We start from the raw sequence: 20083 nt of genomic DNA, 5'->3' as shown, positions 1-20083 counted from the left end.
CTGGTGAGTGTCCGAACCGCAGTAGCCCACACAGTGGTCTTGCTTGATAACTGCTTCATATGGCTATTCTGCCTAGCTTCATATGGCTATTCCCTCTAGCTTCATATGGCTGTTCCACCTGGCAAGCTACTCAACAATGACAAATGACACACGTATTAGGAGCACTATATAAGCTGTGTGAGAGTCACAATAAAGTTGAAACTTGATCACTCATGTTGAGTTGGTGATGCTTCCCAGTTGGATGGCAATCACACAGAGAACCCGACCCACGGCACATCAGAGCATCTCTCTTCCATGGTTCCCCCATTGCTTGGTCAAGAAGCTGCCATTTGTGCTCTCCAGGGATCTCAGAAAAAGAATCCTTGTGAAGGTATAGAAGTGATGTGAGAACTTGTAATAAAAAGTTTGGATCGTTCCAATCTGAGTCCATGCTTCAGATGCAGCATTCCTGTGCACCTATGTCCACAATGCCCCCCACAGCACTTTCCCCCACGTCCGTGCTGTACACCTTTTCCAGTACTGGGGGTCCTGGGATGGAAATGGTGGTTCTGTCAGGGACTGTGGGGGTCTGTGAGACTACAGGGGGCCTGGAATGGGTAAGGGAAGACTAAGGGAGGAAATAGGGGGGTTCAGTGGAAGCCCAGTGGGGCACATGGGGCGCTGTTTGAGACAACGTAGTTCTGTGAAGTTTTGGGCCAGCTATGGGGAAGGTGTACAGGGTCTAAGGAAGTCCTGGAAGGGTTCTGGGGCTCTGTGGGGGCTGTGGGGTGGCTACAGGTTCTTGGATGGGTGTGGGGATGCAAGAAAAGCTGTTCAGAGCAGCAGCTGTGGAGCAAGATAAACAGCATGAGAACCAAGGACACCTCTGCAAGGAGAAGAAGAGTCTCACAGCTCTGATTGGATATGTGCCTGCACGGACAGTTGAAAAGTGTTTTGTAGAATGCTTTGCTGACATGTAAGGTGTTTGGGAAAGTTGTAAGGGCGGATGGGAAAGTTAGAAAATAACAACTTGTGATGGTATATAAGGGATGTGAGAACTTGTAATAAACGATTTGGATCATTCACATCTGAGTCCGTGCCTCAAACGCTGCAGATGGGAAACACTGATGGGTACTGAGGCATTCAGGGAATTATGGGTGGCTGTCATGGGAAAGAAAGGGCAATCTTCTGGAAAGCAAGGGGCAGCCACGGGGATGGAAGGGACACCTACTGGAATGCAAAGGTAATCCAGGCTGAATCACAGAATCACAGAATTGTAGAGGTTGGAAGGGAGCTCTAGAGATCATCGAGTCCAACCCCCCTGCCAAAGCAGGCTCCCTACACCATGTCACACAGGTAGGCGTCCAGGCGGGTCTTAAATATTTCCAGAGAAGGAGACTCCACCACCTCCCTGGGCAGCCTGTTCCAGTGCTCCATCACCCTCATTGTAAAGAAGTTCTTCCGCACATTCGTGCAGAACTTCGTATGCTGTACTTTCATCCCATTAACCCTAGTCCTATCCCCACGCACTACTGAAAAGAGACCAGACTCACCACTATGATTCCCACACCTCAGGTATTTATAAACCTGGACCAAGTCCCCTCTCAGCCTTCGTTTTTCAAGTCTAAACAGACCCAGGGAGGCCAGGGGATAGGCAGGAGAAGAACAGGAAATGTAGCTGAGTTCCTCTTTCAAACCCATATCTTCTAATTCCCATCTTTGCTGTAAAACTGCCAGAGGAGCTGCAGTCCTGCCGCCCATCTCCTGCCTGTGTCAGAAAGAGCTGCACATCAGCGGGGTGCAAGTGCCATTAAAAAGTCAGCTCCATCATTGCACTCACATAACCATCCCCTTCACCATCTGGAACAGACACAGACAGCCATGCCATTGCACATGAGCCATTCCTATCAAATCAGGGAAGTCCTTGGCTGTCTTAGGATGTGAGAAAAAGAGGAAGAGCTTAAAAGCCTTCAAAACAGGCAACCAAGGCACTGACTATGGAAGCTCAACACACCTTCTAGGTTAAGAAGCAGAAAGAGGAATAAATGCACCTGGCTGCTGGAGAGGGCTGCGCTGCATCTCTTGCTGCCACCCTTGGCTTGTCGTCAACCTGCCCATCTGCAGCACGCTTTGAAGGGCTGCAGCCTTACAGGAAAGAACAGAGAGCAAAGATCTCTGCTTTCATTCCCTGTCAGCACACAGAGATGAGCCGTACAGCCCATGCTCTCAGCACACACACCTCTTCTCTTACCAGATGCTTGCATTCCTGCGTAGTGCTCCTCAAAGCCCTCCTCCAGCTCTCCCTTCACTATGTAATCCACAGCTCTAGGCTGTTTGATGCCTGGACCATCATCAGGACCTGCAGAACAAACCTTGGGCTTCAGAGCTTGGAGGAGACAAGCGCTCTGTCTAGGAACATTCACCATCTGAAGCACTTCAATAAATGACCTCTTGAAAGCCCTGGATCTTTGTGACACATCAGGAGATGCTGAACTCAACCCACAGCCCTCTCCACAATGGAAGAGCTCTTCCCAACTGGCTGGAGGGGAAGCAAAGACCGTCTCAAGACCTCCAGTCCAGCTTCAAGGCCTTCAGGCTTCTTGGGCTGTAGATGTCCAAGACCACTAGGTTCAAGGACGATTCCTAGGTCTTCTTGGCCTCTGCTCTTCCAGACTCCCTCTTTCTTGGCCTCCATGCCTCAGTTTGGCCTCAGGACTACTAAAGCTGCAAGGCCTCTTGGCCAGGCTTTTGGCCTCCCTCCACGCTGTTTTACCTGAAGGCCTCTAAGCCTCCTTGGCAACCTCTAGGCCTTTAGGCCTCCTTCTATGCCTCTAGGACATCTGTGCCTCCAGGAGTACTATCCATCACACCTCTAAGCCTTCCTTTGTGCCTTAAATACTCAGGGACTTATGGTCTCATTTTTGGCCTTTCTCTGTGCATCAGGCCCTCAAAACCTCAGTGCTTCTAGTCCAGCCCATTACTACCTTGGCTCAGCTGGTGATGCTGCAGGCAGTGCTTCCTATGCCTGCCCAGCCTAAAGCCAGCACACAACGTTAGCGGCTGCCTGCTGCTCAGATACAAGCACAAGTGCTGGTGGAGAATCAGAGCAAAGCACAGCCTGAATAGACCCCGTAGACCCCATAGCCCCATAGACCCCATAACCCAAAAGCCCCCATTGACCCCATAACCTCCACTGACCCCATAACCCCCATAGCCTCCATAGACCCCCATAGATACCATATCCCCATAGACCCCATAACCCCATAGACCCACATCCGAAGCCCAGGACCAGCAGCAGCTCTGTTGCCCTACAGAGGGACATTGACTTTGGAACCCCACTGACCCCATTGACCCCATAGAACCCCATAACCCCATAGACCCCATGTATAGGTGGTGTATAAGGTGGTGTAAAGGTGGATAATATAAAGTTGTTGACCAAGATGGTGATAAATAGAGGCTTAGAGTCTTAGGGGGAGTAATACAAATGTTTCAAGGGTACTAGGAGGGGAAGGTCTGCCCTGCAAGGCAAGATACAGGCTGTATTCTTAGCTTGGGTCAATACTTCTGCTTGTACCCAATTATGCCCCGGATGCTGATGCCATACCCTCTGGCCAGATATCTGTGTCAGTATAACTATATCTGGCACCAGAGGAGGAGTCTTAATTTGCCATAAGGACATGATAGGTGTCTCTTTAGCAATGAAGATCAGAGTATTGACCAAGATGTCAGTAGGCCATGTACCTATCACCGAGGGGGTGACTGAACCTCCCACCTCCAATAATCTCCCCCAAGGGGCAAGTAGGCCACACCACTTGGGTCCTACCTGCACCTTCCAGGACCAATTTATCTTATGGATTCCTGGTTCTAGATTCTCAGGGGCAGGGAGCAGAAGATTATTTTCATTACCAACCTGCAGTTTTACCTGATTATCAGTACCCGTAATTTGGATCCTAAGACGGGAGGCCCATATAGTCTGCAGCATTTTTAGGGCACTGGGTCTGCCATCTCGAGGTCTTTCATTCATGCCATGCAGGGTTTCATATAGTCATTTTGTCCACCCCTGAAGGGACTGGGAGTCTGTCTTCAGGGCAGTCTTGAGGATACCATTGTAACGTTCAGTAAGGCCTGCCCCTGTTGCATTATATGGTAGGTGGAATCGCCATTCAATGTTGTTTTCTTCTGCCCAGCGCTGTATCATTGCACCAGGAAAGTGAGTCCCTTGGTCACTCTCAATAACTTGAGGTTTCCCATATGTAGACATCAATTTAGTAAGTGCCTTGATGGTATACACCTGATTTGCTTTTGGCACTGGATAGGCTTGCAGCAGTCCACTTACTGTGTCAATGCAGGTCAGGGTATATCTCGCCCCCTCAGATCGAGGAAGGGGCCCAATGTAATCAACCTGCCATCTTTGAAGAGGACTGTATCCTCTAGCAATGTGGGATGTTGTTTCGGGCAACGGTCTTGGTCTCATCTTTGAGCAAGCGTTGCAATCCTGACATGCTTGGACTATATCAGATAGTTGTACAGGCAGGCCCCCATGCTTTAGCGGCTGCCCACATTATCTTTTGTCCAGCATGTCGTAGTTTCTGATGTAACCAACGGGCAGTATTTTCGGATTGTGAGTTCTCAATCCATCGGATTCGGGCCAGTTTGTCAGCTTCATCATTTCCTGGTGAATGCAGGGGTTGATGACCGCAGACATGGTAGACACATACTGTCCTGCGTTTGTCTGCATTCCGTATATCTAACCACATGTCTTTATCCCAAATCAGTTGGGCGTGGATAGTCCATTCTTGAGTAGCCCACTGCGTAATCCAAAGAGTGAGCCCCTGATATACCCCCCAACTATCTGTACAGATGTTCAGGACACCGTCACCAGGTTCTTTAGTTATAACCATCCACACAGCTCACAATTCTGCCCATTGGCTGCTCTGACCATCCCCCTCATCAAACCAGATTGTCTCAGTAGAGGGATGGTATGCTATCGCTCGCCACTTACTCCGGTTGCCTTTGCTTGATCCATCCGTAAACCAGGCATCATCAGGAATAGAATATCTTCCTTCCTGTACGGGACTCTTCTCTGGTGGAGCAACCATCGGTTCTTTTGGTGCATCACTGTGATATGTCACTGGGCCTAGGATTTTCTGTAGTTCTTCTTTAAGTGGAGATGAAGACAGACCACTTCTCTGGCTCAGATAGGCGACCCATCGTGCTACCGTTTGTGCTTGGGCCACCCCTGTCTTAGGAAGGTGGGTCAAATTCCTTACCCACCCCTGGATTGGTAATGTAGTTTTTACTATGACTTTTGCTGTCTGCGTTATTGGCTCTACTGCTTTCAACGCTAAATAGGCAGCCAATAACTGTTTCTCAATCATGCTATACCTTTGCTCTGCTCCATGCCAAACCTGAGACCAGAATCCAATGGGTGTTTGAACAGCACTCTGGCATTGCCACAGGCCCCAGCCAAAACCATTCTGAGTAACATGAACATCTAATTCGGCCGGGAGGGTAGGATAAAATATACCCAATGCCTGAGCTTGTTTAACTGCCAGTTTTGTCTGTTGAAAAGCATCCTGTTCTACCTTCCCCCAATCCCATGACTGACCCTTTTTAGTGAGTTTGTACAATGGCCTCAATAGCTGTGCCAAATGAGGTATAAAGGAGTGCCAATACCCCAATATACCTAAGAATTCTTGCAGCTGCTTAGATGTTGTAGGGACGGAAATGCCTGAACCTAATCAACTACTGCACTGGGTAGTACTTTGGTTTTCCCCGACAAAATAACTCCCAGGAATTTCACAGATAACCCTGGACCTTGCACCTTCTGTGGGTTTATAGCCCACCCTCTTTTCTGCAGATAAGTTTTCAACAAATCTGCTGCTTGTCCTACTGCATCTAATGAGTCAGATGTTAACAGGAGGTCGTCAATATAATTATATAAATTGACATTATCTGGCTTTTCCCAATTAGCCAGGTCAAGCGCCACTAAGTTGAAACTATAGTGTGCCCCGGTGGCGCAGTGGTTGAGGACGCCACCTTGCAACACTGGGGCCCGGAGTTCGAATCCCCCCTGTGGCGCAAGTTGTAGAAGTGCCACTCTGCTACACAGAGGCTCGAATCCCAGGGGCTGGACTCAATGATCTCTAAGGTCCCTTCCAACCCGCACGAAACTATGAAACTATGAAACTATGAAATTATGATGATAGGTGGGAGAATGCACGTACCCTTGTGGTATGACCTGGAAAGTCCACTGCCTGCCCTCCCATGTAAAAGCTTCAAATCTTTTACCTCTGAAGTCTCAGGTATTGTAGCTCGAGACACTTGAGGCGGTTTCTTTTTTCTACTAGGAACAATGAAATCTTCTAAGTTCCAAGTTACTGTTGGACATCGTTCTATGATTCTTATCCTTGGTCTTTTAGGGTGGTTTTGAAATTTTTGTTCATCCTTCAGCTCCTTCCACAACTGAAGGAGGACATGGTTAGGCTGGCCATCAACTTTTGTAAATTGAATGCCTGCCCAAAGAAGATCACCAAACATTTGTTTTCAGGACACTCTTATAGGTCCCAACTGAGGGGTTCGCAGGGCTGGTTTCCTAGTTCAAGTTATTGGAAAGATCTCTGCATCTTCTATTACCCTAATATTGCGCTTAGCTCTTAAACACTTTGTCTCCCCCAGATCCGCTACTAATTGAGCAGCTTGTTGAACTGCTGCTTCCGAAGCCACCAATGGATTTAATATGGAAACTAATGTTCCATACATATGTGAGGGAGCTTGTTGCACTATTAGGTCCCTCATCTCTACAGAAAATTTTACCATATCAGGGCTATCGAATGTATATTCAGAAATGACTTTTCGCATGCCCAATTCCCGTATATAATTTTGAAGGTCCTCCATCGAAGACCACATGCCCATGTTTACCAGTACGTCAGATTTATTTGATCATACCATGCGGCATGCAGCCATCAACCAGTCTATGATTGAATAATTTTCATCAGGGAACTGGGTCCCTGCATATATAACATTTGCCTAATGGCAGGATCATCATAGTATCATAGTCTCGTGCGGGTTGGAAGGGACCTTAGAGATCATCGAGTCCAACCCCCGGGATTCGAGCCTCCGTGTAGCAGAGCGGCACTTCTACCACTTGCGCCACAGGGGGATTCCAACCCAGGGCCTCCAGTGTTGCAAAGTGGTGTCCTTAACCACTTGCGCCACCGGAGGCACACAAAGGATGGATAGATATAGTTGCTAGTTTAGATACTTTGGGTCCGCTAACTAATACACTTTCTGCCCCTGAATTCCATAGACGCAACAGCCAGGCCGGAACACTTTCTCACGGCCTTTGTCTAAATCGCTGAACCAAATCCATGAGTTCAGTGGATGTGTAGGGGCAGGCTGTTACATGTAGGTAAGTCTCGACAGGGGGCCACTGATCTGGTGGCACGCCTGTTGACTGGTCCCAGATCTTTTCTGTCTTTTGAGTCACCACAAGACGGACTTCTAATAAGTCCACCTTAGGTGGTTCCTCCAGATCAGCTTTGGTGACTTTGTCCTGATCTGTTGTTTCACGATCTTGTTCTTCATTCATTGTAATATATCTAATTTGAGGATTTGGTGAAAAAAATGATGGATTTTTCCCTGTTAATAAACTGAGCTCACTTTCTAGCTTTTCAATTTGAGCCTTTAATAATTGATTTTCATGCTCAATATCATTTTATCTCATTTCGGCCTGATTTAAAGCAGTTAGTAAGGACCAAACTACTATAGTTGCAGCCATTTGTCTTTCTCTGGTAGTAAGTATATCCATATGTAATCCTTGAAAATATTCAGTTAAACGAAATGGGGACATGTTGTCCACCACCTGTAAGGGACTCCATTGTTCAATAATAGTCACAAGTTGGAAATATGGGGATCCCATGAATCCTGGGATTTGCCCAGGAAGGATCTTTCCTAAAGGAATGGCCTTCTCCCTCTTGAACCAGCTAAACATATTCCACAAGAAAGACATCTCTTTACCTGTATCCACAGGCTACACTGCCTGGCTCGCCAAATGTAAAGGTGGTGTATAAAGGTGGTGTAAAGGTGGCTAATATAAAGATGTTGACCAAGATGGTGATTGTCACGGGTTACCTAGATTTACCTATGCCCGTGACAGAGGGGAGCCACACCGTAGGGCACCCCTGGCCCGGAAAGGAAAGGAAAAAAGGGGAATGGGATAAAAACAGCAGCAATCTAAGGAGGAAAACTTATTTTACTAAATATGATATAGGAATACAAGATAACAAAATATAATAATATAATATAATTGAGGCTAATAAATTGAACAAAACAGAGAGTCCCCAAAAACCGAGAGGCCTACTGTGAACTCTAGGCGACATGGCTAGAACGCTTCCTACTCTCCAAGAAGTCTGAGAGAGAGAGAACTCCAGCCTGGGAACGAGATTATATAGCGTCCTGGTCCCGTGACTCATCCCTGACTGTGATGTTCTCTGGGATATGTAGTCTTCTTCTGTGGACTGCACATTCGATAAAAGTGTCCATGCTTTACATGATGTTATGATGTGGAATACTGATAGCAAAATTACAAAATTACAAAACCATGACATTCCACCCCTTATTCTATTTTACACGTATTATATATGCATATATATATACATATATATAACTATGATAGCTAAATAGTACAATTAAATGTAACATAACTAAATGTATAACTATAATAACTAAAATACACTACACATGCAAATATATACAAAGATACATAAAATTATTGACTGCACTCCCTCAGCATCAAATTCCCTTGTGGTACACACAGAACATCCCCACCCTTCTGCATTACCCACCAAGTGCACCCAGGTCCCTGGGCAAAGACAGTTCCACGGATAGGTTTGCCCTTTCCAGAAGCTGGAAGGACCCAAACAGCTTTTCCCAACATGTTCTTTGCATGTACAACAGGGACCTTATCTCCTTCTATAGTGTGTAGGGGGCTAGATTGACTAGGACCATCATGATTGACAGATCCTCTAGTATTGACCAACCAAGTGGCTTCTGCCAGATGCTTCTCCCAGTGCTTCAATGCTCCACCACACATTGCTTTCAACATAGTTTTCAACAACCCATTATATTGTTCAATTTTACCAGAAGCTGGTGCATGGTAGGGAATATGATAAATCCACTCAATGCCATGATCTTTGGTCCAAGTATTTATAAGAGAATTTTTGAAATGTGTCCCATTATCAGATTCAATTCTTTCTGGGGTGCCATGTCGCCATAGGACTTGTTTCTCAAGACCCAATATAGTGTTTCGAGCAGTAGCGTGGGGTACAGCATATGTTTCAAGCCACCCAGTGGTTGCCTGTTCCATGGTGAGTACATAACACTTACCACTGCAAGATTGTGCCCCGGTGGCACAGATGGTAGGAATGCCGCATTGCAACACCAGGGCCCGGGTGTTCGAATCCCCCTGTGGCGCAAGTGGTAGAAGTGTCGCTCTGCAGCACAGAGGCTCGAATCCCGGGGATTGGACTCGATGATCTCTGAGGTCCCTTCCAACCCGCACGAAACTATTACTATTACTTTTACTTTTACTTTTACTATTACTATTACTATTACTATTACTATTACTATTACTATTACTATTACTATTACTATTACTATTACTATTACTATTACTATTACTATTAATATTAATATTGTGGCAAGGTGATATAATCAACCTGCCATGCCTCGCCATATTTATACTTTTGACATCGCCCTTCCTCCCAGAGAGGTTTCATCCTCTTGGCTTGTTTAATTATGGCACATGTTTCACAATCATGAATAATCTGTGCAATAGCGTCCATAGTTAAGTCCACCCCTCGGTCTCTGGCCAACTTATATGTCACGTCTCTTCCTTGATGACCTGAGGTCTCATGGGCCCATCGAGCTAGAAATAATTTGCCCTTATTCTGCCAGTTCAAGTCAATTTGAGCCACCTCAATTCTGGCAGCTTTATCTACCTGATGGTTGTTTTCTTGTTCGTCAGTAGCCCACCACTTGGGCACATGTGCATCCACGTGACGCACCTTTAGAAGCATATTCTTTGTTTGGGCAGCAATGTCCTTCCATAGTTCAGCTGCCCAAACAAGTTAACCCCTCCGTTGCCAGTTATTTTGTTCCCACTCCTGTAACCACCCCCATAAGGCATTTGCCACCATCCATTAGTCAGTATAAAGATACAGCATTGGCCACCTCTCCTGTTCAGCAACATCTAAGGCCAGCTGGACAGCTTTTACTTCTGCAAACTGACTTGATTCTCCCTTACCTTCAGTGGCCTCTGCAACCTGTCATGTGGGGCACCACACAGCAGCTTTCCATTTGCGATGCTTCCCTACAATGCAACATGATCCGTCAGTGAATAGGGCATATTTCTTTTCATTTTCTGGTAATTCGCTGTATGGTGGGGCCTCTTTAGCACGTGACACCTCTTCTGCTGGTGATGTTCCAAACTTTTTACCTTCAGGCCAGTCCATGATCACCTCTAGGATTCCTGGACGATTGAGGTTTCCCATTTGTGCTCGCTGTGTAATCAGTGTAATCCACTTGCTCCAGGTGACATTGGTAGCATGTTGGGTGGAGGGAACCTGTCCTTTGAACATCCAGTTCAGCACTGGCAGTTGAGGTGCCAAAAGGAGCTGTGTTTCAGTCCCAACTACTTTGGAAGCAGCCCGAACCCCCTCATACACAGCTAAGATCTCCTTCTCAGTTGGAGTGTAGCACTCTTCAGACCCCTTATACGCTCGACTCCAGAATCCCAGGGGTTGGCCTTGGGTCTCTCCTGAGGCTCTCTGCTGCAAACTCCAAGTGGGACCTTTCTCTCCAACAGCAGTATAGAGGATGTTCTTTACATCCTGTCCAGTCCGTACTGGCCCCAGGGCTACAGCACGGGCTATCACTTGTTGAATCTGTTCAAAAGCCTGCTGCTGCTCAGGGCCCCATGCAAAATCATTCTTCTTCCACGTCATCTGATAAAGGGGGCTTACAATGAGGCTGTAGTTTGGAATGTGCATCCTCCAAAAGCCCACTGCACCCAGGAAAGATTGTGTCTCTCTCTTGCTAGTTGGTGGAGACATGGCAGCGATTTTGTCAATCACATTTGTTGGGATGTGATGATGTCCATCCTGCCACTTCATACCTAAGAACTGAATTTCCTGGGCAGGCCCTTTTACTTTGCTTCGCTTAATAGCAAAGCCGGCTTGTAGAAGAATTTGGATGATCTGCTCTCCTTTTGTGAAAACTTTCTCTGCTGTATTGCCGCACACAACAATGTCATCAATGTATGACAGGTGTTCAGGATCACTACCCTGTTCCAGTACAGTTTGGACCAACCCATGGCAAATGGTTGGGCTGTGTTTACACCCCTGGGGCAAATGGTTCCAAGTATACTGAATGCCCCTCCAGGTGAGGGCAAACTGTGGCTTACGTTCTGCGGCCAAAGGAATAGAGAAGAAGGCATTGGCAATGTCAATGGTGGCATACCATTTGGCTGCTTTTGACTCCAGCTCGTACTGGAGTTCCAACATGTCTGGCACAGCAGCGCTCAATGGGGTTGTGACCTCATTCAGGCCACGGTAGTCTACTGTCAGCCTCCATTCTCCACTGGCTTTACACACTGGCCATATGGGGCTGTTAAAAGGGGAGTGAGTTTTACTGATCACTCCCTGATTCTCCAGCTGGTGAATCAAATCATGAATGGGGAGCAAGGAATCCCTGTTGGTGCGATACTGCTGTCTGTGCACTGTCTTTGTAGCAATCGGTACCTGCTGCTCTTTTCCCCATAGCAGCCCCACAACAGACGGGTCCTCTGACAGGCCAGGCAAAATAGACAGCTGCTTAATGTTGTCCATATCTACAGCAGCTATTCCAAAGGTCCATTAATACCCCTTAGGATCCTTGAAATGCCCCCTTCTGAGGTAATCAATACCCAGTATACATGGAGTTCCAGGGCCAGTCACAATAGGATGTTTTTGCCAGTCTTTGCCAGTGAGGCTTATTTCAGCCTCCAGCACAGTCAGTTCTTGAGAGCCCCCAGTCATTCCAGAAATATGGATTGATTCTGTCCCTTCATGACTGGAGGGCATCAGGGTGCACTGTGCACCAATATCCACCAGCGCCTTATATTTCTGTGATTCTGTGATTCTTTATGGGGTCCTTTGTGGTCCATATGGGGTCCTTATGGGGTCCTTATGGGGTCCTATGTGGTCCTTACAAGGTCCTTATTGGGTCCTATGTGGTCATTACGGGGTCATATGGAGGATTTATGGGGTCCTATTTGGCTCCTATAGGGTTCTTATGGGGTCCTACGTGGTCCTATGGGGTCCTTATGGGATCCTTTGTGGCTCTTATGTGGTCTTTATGGAGTCCTATGTGGTCTTTATGGGGTCCTTATGTGGTCCTCATGGGGTCCTATGTGGCTCTTTATGTGGTTTTTTTTATGGGGTACTATGTGGTCTTATGGGGTCCTTATAGGGTCCTAACGATCTTGGAGGTCCTTCCCAACCCTAATGACTCTGTGATTCTATAAGAAGGGAGATTTAGGCTGGGTCTAAGAAGTTCTTTACGACATCGGAGGGCGATGCCATATCCACAGCCCTTAGCTCCAAAGCACTTTGCTGTGCCACTGGGCAAGCAGTGCTGACCCAGCACTGGGACTGACCTCACACTGGGCTTCCACTCTGTGGGGGGGCTGTTTGCTTACATCTCAAATCCCATCTTAACAAACCAGCACTGATAACTCAGCCTCTACAATTGCTGAAGTACATTCCCAAGTATATTGACCTATAGCCCAATAGGACTTCAGTTGTTTAGCATTCAAAGTGAGCTATAAATCAAAGCTTACAAAGGCATTACATTGTATAATACTAACACAGAACTTGATGTGGCTTGCTCAGCACCAGTGGCTAAGTTTGCTGATGCCTTAGGCCACAAGCTGTGGACCTCCACCAAGTCAGTCAAAGGAAGACCCTACTCGCTGCTTTTAGCAAGAGGACGAGGAAGCCTCGCCCACCAGCAAAAGCAGAGTTTACTTGCCATGTTGTTCGCACAAGACTGCAAATATCCAGGTCTGCAGATAAGGTACCACTAAGTCCCAAGGTCATAATGAGCTACACACTCCACTCCCATCTACCACAGCCTTATAACTCTAGTGAATGTCATCAGTCATCAGTCAAATGCTTCCTAAGCTGTGTTCTGTCATGCAAATATTTTAATCAGTTTCATTAACCACATGCGTACCAAGGCCTAGAGAATTGGATATCAGTGTGTTTACATGTCGTGGCCTACTGGCCTCTGCATACACCAGAGTCTGAAATGTTCGGTAAGTGTACAGTCATTCAAAAGTGTACCCTGAAATATTGTTCAGGAAGAAGGATGAGGCCTTAAGTCCAAATGCTGCACATCACATGTTGCCTGGAGAGAAGGCATTATTCAGCCTCAAGTCAAATTCCAGTTTCCCAAGTCGTTTTCCTCACCTCATAATGCCTCAGAGCTACCTGGAGATATGTGTGTGGTGGATCTCCTGTATACCTAAGCTGCTGCTTATCTGTAGTAGAGTGGAAAATCATTAGTGTGAATCTGATTCACTTTCAGTGTCACTCTCTCCAACAATGACCCTACAGGGTCTGGGAAAAAGGAATGGCCATGAGAGTTCTGCAGAACGGGAGCCCCAGGGCAGCTGAGTGGGAGGACCAGGTGTGCTCTCGATTGGCCTTATTTTCACCAAGAACCATTTCTGAGATGAGGAGAGTTAGGAGCTGTTTGAAACCAGCCCACTCTAAACAGCATTAGAACCAGCCACCAACATGCAGCTAGCTCTGCTTGACCCATGGTTTACAAATGGCATTGATTAGACAAGAGTACCTTCACTTTTCTTGGGATCTAACTAAAGCACTGTAGATATCTTCCCGGTTCTCATAGGCCATATTCCCTTTGGGGCAGCCTCTTGCTATCCCCTACATTAGAGCCGTAGTCAAGCCTGGGTGCCTCATTGGAGAGCTGCTAACTGCAAGGAGAGAAACCTTGAGACTCTAATAATGCACAGTGGAGCCAATTGAAACAGGCTTAAACTCAGGCGCTGAGGTGCATCGCCGTCATTTGTCAGGCATCAACTTTTTAACCACATCGACTGAGACCTCATTAAAATCATCTCCCAGAGGGGGGGAAACCAATGTTATTAAATAGTTTGAATACAGGTGGCCAAAAGCTGAATGGAATTTGTGTTTGACTTCAGAGTAATTATCTCTGGTTTCTGCAGTGATTGTGTCATGCTTCCTTGCGGCAAAGAGAACATAGCAGATAATTCCCCTAGGGTGGGTGATTATATTCCAGTACCTGAAAGGAATCCAAGGCTGGGGGTGAAAATTGGCAGAAGGTACCTGATTAGGTTCTGAAGTTACTGGGGTGTGTGCCTGAGCTTCAGCAGAACAAAGGTGTCCTATGGGTTTTGTTCCCATGATGATCCAGCCTCCTGTCATGGCTTCAAAGAAAGTGAGTCTTGTTTTATCCGAATGTGCGGAAAGAAATAATAGAGAGCTGATAGACTGCTTAGTACTGCAAACAACTCAAGGATTCTGCAAGGAAACACGATATGCCAATTTGATCTGACAGAGCAGCCAGCTGGTCACAGCTTTCATGGGGCATTTCCCATAAATAGGAGAGCTGCTATGGGTCATCATTGAGAAGAACACTTGAATGTTTACGTTAGAAATGGCCCAGAGAGCAGCCAGCTGGAAGAGTTTCCTTTGGGCTGCTTCTGCTCTGTGCAGTATTTGTCAGAGCTGATCAGTGCTGCCTCATTCACTACACTTAAATGTAACGTGGCATTATCCCTACTCTGGGGTTCTTTTGGAAAGAACCAACCAATTGTCCATACTGCCATCACTGAGGAATCTTGACTGAGGGGAGGTACAGACTGTCTTTGAGATCAGTGCAAAGCAGGTGGATGACACTTGATAGCAATTAGATGTGAAAGATCCTCCTCAGGAAAAGCCCTTGGCTGGACTGATGACATCTAAAAAGAAATAGTCAGGCTTTTGTAACAGTCAAACACTGAACAAGTGAAATGTGACATGGTCTGAGTTCTCAGGCTGCTCAGCAACAGCCTCCCCTGCAGTGATCTCCCAGTCACAGCATCATTTAGGTTTGAAATGACCTCTCCGATCATCCAACTGTTAACTCAGAGCTGTCAAGTCAACTGCTAAACCCATATCTGTGACATGTCTCCCGATCTTTGCTATGGCACATTGCTGGGCCCTGAACTTGTTCTGCTGGGGAACAGATGTAGGGATTTCCATGGTACAGCATGTTCTTGGTTGGGCTTGATGACCTCAGATGTCTTCTCATTCTGGGATTCGAGGAAATTCATGTTCCATCATGATAGTAGGATTCTCATATTTGATGTTGTTTCTCCAATTCTGGATTTCTAGGATTCTAGAGCCGTAGGAGCATAGAAATTACAGCACGTAGGATTCTTGCTTTGTAGGATTCTGGATTTTTCCTTTTCTTAGTTTTGTAGGATGGTAGGACTCTTAGATTCCAAGATTTCAATTGGTTGCAGCGCCCCCTGGTGGCCTCCTTTGGATCTGCGGGTGCAGCCCCAATGTTCCAGGCTCTGCACCACTGTGTCAGAGTTCTAGGGGAAAAAATTTACAGTTGTTGACATTGACCAATACTTGCTGAATGCTTCTGGAGACCAAACAATGGGTGTGAGCAGAGCGAGGCAGAGGGAGGTTGTAGAGAGTGTTATTTACAGCTGGTTAGCTGAGAAGGGTTGTAAACACAGAGCAGCTAAACAAGTAGCCATACCACCTGCAAGGACAGCAGGAACAACAGGATGCCCTGTGATGATGAGAGACTAGCCATGGTTTTGTGAACTCAGCAAGGGAGTAACTTTCAGGATGATAACAACAAGTTGCAAAGATACTTGGGGATGGTATGTAATTGGGAACCAATGATGAGCTCCGCTTTTGCAATATGTATGAGCTAATTATCCGTATTATAAATGTACATGCAGCCAAGGAATAAAGGAGATTAGCTGATCATATATCAATGACAGGTGTGGTCGTTTGCTTTTCTCCCACCATTCTGCAACAAGAGGTGTGTTTCAGCAGTGGTAATGGTGGGTCACCTCCTCTGGTGCAGAAGTTTATGAGCAGTCTGACCAGTACAGGTCCAGAAACGTCTCACAAGAAGGACGGCAGACAGAGTGACTGCATTTCCTTTATTCTGTTAAGATTCACAGAGAACCTGGTACATTATGTACAGTGTGTCTGGGCTACACTACAAAGGTACAAGCTGAACAAGAATTGGTTTCAATAATGACTTAGTAGCGAAAACATTACAGTATTTTTTTAAAAAAGAATAAGAATAAATTACACCGAAAAAATGGCACAATACAAACAAACAATAAAAGAGAGCTTGATTGACTAAAAGTCTGCATTACAAGCCATGAATTCTGAAAGATGGGCAGTTCACTGCTTTTAAAACACATTTAGTAATCACTTTCCTCACTGCATCCCTTACTTCCCGGTTCCTCATGCTGTAGATGAGGGGGTTCACTGCTGGAGGAACCACTGAGTACAGAAGTGCCACTGTCAGATCCAGGAGAGGGGAGGAAATAGAGAAGGGCTTCAGGAGGGCAAAACATGCAGTGCTGACAAATAGGGAGACCACGGCCAGGTGAGGGAGGCACGTGGAGAAGGCTTTCTGCCGTCCATGCTCAGAGGGCATTCTCAGCACGGCCATGAAGATCTGCACATAGGACACAACAATGAAAACAAAACACCCAAAGGCTAAACTGATACTAAAAATGAGAAGCACAACTTCCCTGTGGTAGGAGGCTGAGCAGGAGAGCTTGAGAATCTGTGGGATTTCACAGAAAAACTGGTTCAAAACATTCCCTTGGCAGAGAGGCAGTGAAAACGTGTTGATAGTGTGCAGCAGGGAATAGAGAGCCCCAGTGCCCCAGGCAGCTGCTGCCATGGTGGCACAAGCTCTGCTGTCCAACAACGTCCCGTAGTGCAGGGGCTTGCAGATGGCAACGTAGCGGTCATAGGACATGATGGTGAGAAGGGAATACTCAGCTGAGATGAAGAAGACAAAGAAAAAGATCTGTGCAGCACATCCTGTGTAGGAGATGGCCCTGGTGTCCCAGAGGGCGTTGGCCATGGCTTTGGGGAGAGTGGTGGAGATGCAGCCCTGGTAAAGCAGGGCCAGGTTGAGGAGGAAGAAGTACATGGGGGTGTGCAGGCGCTGGTCACAGGCTACAGCTGTGCTGATGAGGCCATTGCCCAAGAGGGCAGAGACGTAGATGCCCAGCAAGATCCAGAAGTGCAGGAACTGCAGCTGCCGTGTGTCTCCTAGCGGTAGGAGGAGGAACTCACTGATGGAGCTGCTGTTGGGCATCTGCTTTTCCTGGGCTTGGAGTCCTGTTCAGGGTGCAGAATGTAATGAGAAATTCAGACGATTCTCAGAGAAACTCCTTCTGCTATGCTACTAAATTTTCCATTCCCTCTCAAAAATGATCATTTAGCACTATAACTTGAATTTATTTTCATGAACTTCACCATCCCTTAAGGAGAAGAAGATTAGGGAGTTCTTTCTCTCTTCTCATTTCCTAATCATATACCAGCATTCTGAGTATTTTCCTCTTGACTCCAACTGCTCTTTGATACCCCAGCCCCAGCCTCTCTGCACTTCAATTTGTCTTAGAGAAATCTGCCTGTTTGCCATACAAGTGAACTATTAATATCTGCAGAAAACAAAGAAACTCTAATTTAAGCTGATTATATCCTTTTAAGTAGATGAGGCTGAAAGCACAACTTGTGTGACTGTTTACAAAACAGCTAATTGACTGTAAAAATATTGGGGAGTCTCCAAGCTGTGTTCAGAGTTGACAGCCCCTTTTATATTTCTGCCTCCAATCTTCCCTTCCCTCTGAAAAGGAAATGAAAAATCCCTGACTTGGCTCTCCTCTTGCAAAGTACCCGTACAGACACTCAGTTCTGCAGTGGAGCTGTGATCCCCCTGCCCCAGGCAGCAGCTGTGGCAGCACAAGTTCTGCTGGGAGGCTCCTTCCCCCCCAGGAATTGGTATACACACGTCTCCCTGCAGAGCCCTGGGCAGCTCCCCGGCCAGGCTGAATGCTGTGCCTGGCAGGCAGCAGAGTCCCATACCCGGCACACAGCCCCTGGGGCACAGCAGGGACCCTGCTCTGCAGGACAGCCCTGGGCACCCGCCTGCAGCCCCGGCTACACAGCCTGCAGCTGTGCTGGGAAATGCAGCTCTCAGGGCTGTGCTCTGATGCTGCAGCACAGTGTCTCGCTCCAATTTGTAGGAGGGAGGCAAGGTTCTTTGATATGTGTATACCCGGCGTGAGATTAAGAAGCAACGGTTCAAATGTTGGTCCAACCAGTTTATTAAAGTCCTAGCCGTTTTTAGGGAGATGGGGAAGGGAAGGTAGGCGATAGGGAAAGTAGGAAATGTAAGCAAGGAGTCTTTGCAGATAGCAAAAGAGATATAGTCACCACCATGGGTCCAGCGAGGTACACAATAGGTCCGTTGATCTCAGGAACTCGTCTGATCACCGCGGGGGATGGGAGACAGTCAGGGAGCTCCGCAGCAAGCCGGTCCCGGGGGTTCTTCCGACAAAGTTTCCCCCTCAGGGAATTCTCTGTCAAAGGTGTCTTTGGAAGTTTGTCTCCAAAGTCCCCAGTTTAGCGAGGGCCTTTTATCCCCCATTTCGGTGGGAATTTTTCCTCTTCAAAGTCTGAGAATTGCAGCTCAGCATTTTTGGGGGAAATACCAAACTTCCAAACAAACAGGCAAACACTTCTCGAAAGATGATTCACAACCAGCTTTTGTGACATTCCTGGCCACAGATGGGCCAGCAAGGAAGGAGGAGGGGGTCTCTGTTGCCGGACACAAGCGTTATCGCCTTCTGCAGTGGTCCACTCCTTCGAGCAGCACCCCTGAGAAAGACTGCTCTTCCCATTTCTGCTTATCTTTGCGGTCGTAAGCAGAAACACTATGGCACAATGACACCCACCATCCGTCCTTCAGGATTCTTAACAGTTGTCAGTCAGAGTCTTATCATCAGGAAGGCCTCATGAAGCAAGCTTTGAGACAATAAAAGAAAACCAGTTCCGTCCTTTACACACAGAAGCCCTCAGCTGGAGCAGAAGGCTTTTTCCAGTGTAAAGAAACATGCAGTGCCTGAAGACAGATCTGCTATGGGATGTGTCATATTTATTTATCCCTGTATTAAATGTAGCTGCATGGCCTGATGTGAGACTTACCATGACATGGCATGCGATCAATGCTCCTCCAGTAAGCTCTCAGCTCACTCACACATTATACATCCCATAAGCTGTCGCTCCCTTCTCTTCTATCCTCATATCACCTGCAGATCATGCCCCAGCCCTGCTATGCTGTGCACAAGAGCTGCTCCTGGGCACAGCTTTCTCTCTGCAGCGCTCCCCAGTTTTAGGAGCTCCCTGTGTCCCATGAGCCCAGTCCAGCTCATCAGCAGAGGATGTCATTGTTTTCCTTCCAACTTGTCTCCCCTGAGATGTCTTTGGGTCTTCATTGGCCAACAGCTCCTGAATAACAACAGCATCATAACTGTACTTTGAAATCTGTTAAACACCAGATTTCAAGTGGTCTGTGACTAATTCCAGTCATGTGGTGAGTCCTCCCAGAGTGTGTTTGCTGAAACAAAAAGTGTACACAGACAAGGACAGGGAATCCTAGAATCATAGAATCACTAAGGTTGTAAAAGACCTGAAAGATCATCCAGTTCGGCTGTTCACCTATCACCAACAGCTCCAACTAAACCATGTCCCTCATCACAATATCCAGTTGTTCCTTGAACACCTCCAGGTGACTTGCAGAATCAAACTCCATTGCCACAAATTAATTATAAAGCAGGTATGTTTAATGAGTGATGCGCACACACCCTGGTGCAAGGGGGATAGCTGCACCTCACTTGCACACCGTTATGCGAAAGCGTGCTACAGATGTAGGCTGAACTGATACATCATCAGTAGCTGGCAGGAATTGGTATACA

This window comes from Coturnix japonica, unplaced genomic scaffold (genome assembly GCF_054131305.1).
Source record: "Coturnix japonica strain WE unplaced genomic scaffold, WE-NBRP24 Scf044, whole genome shotgun sequence".
Classification (NCBI taxonomy): Eukaryota; Metazoa; Chordata; class Aves; order Galliformes; family Phasianidae; genus Coturnix; species Coturnix japonica.
Note: the sequence above shows the minus strand (reverse complement) of the source record.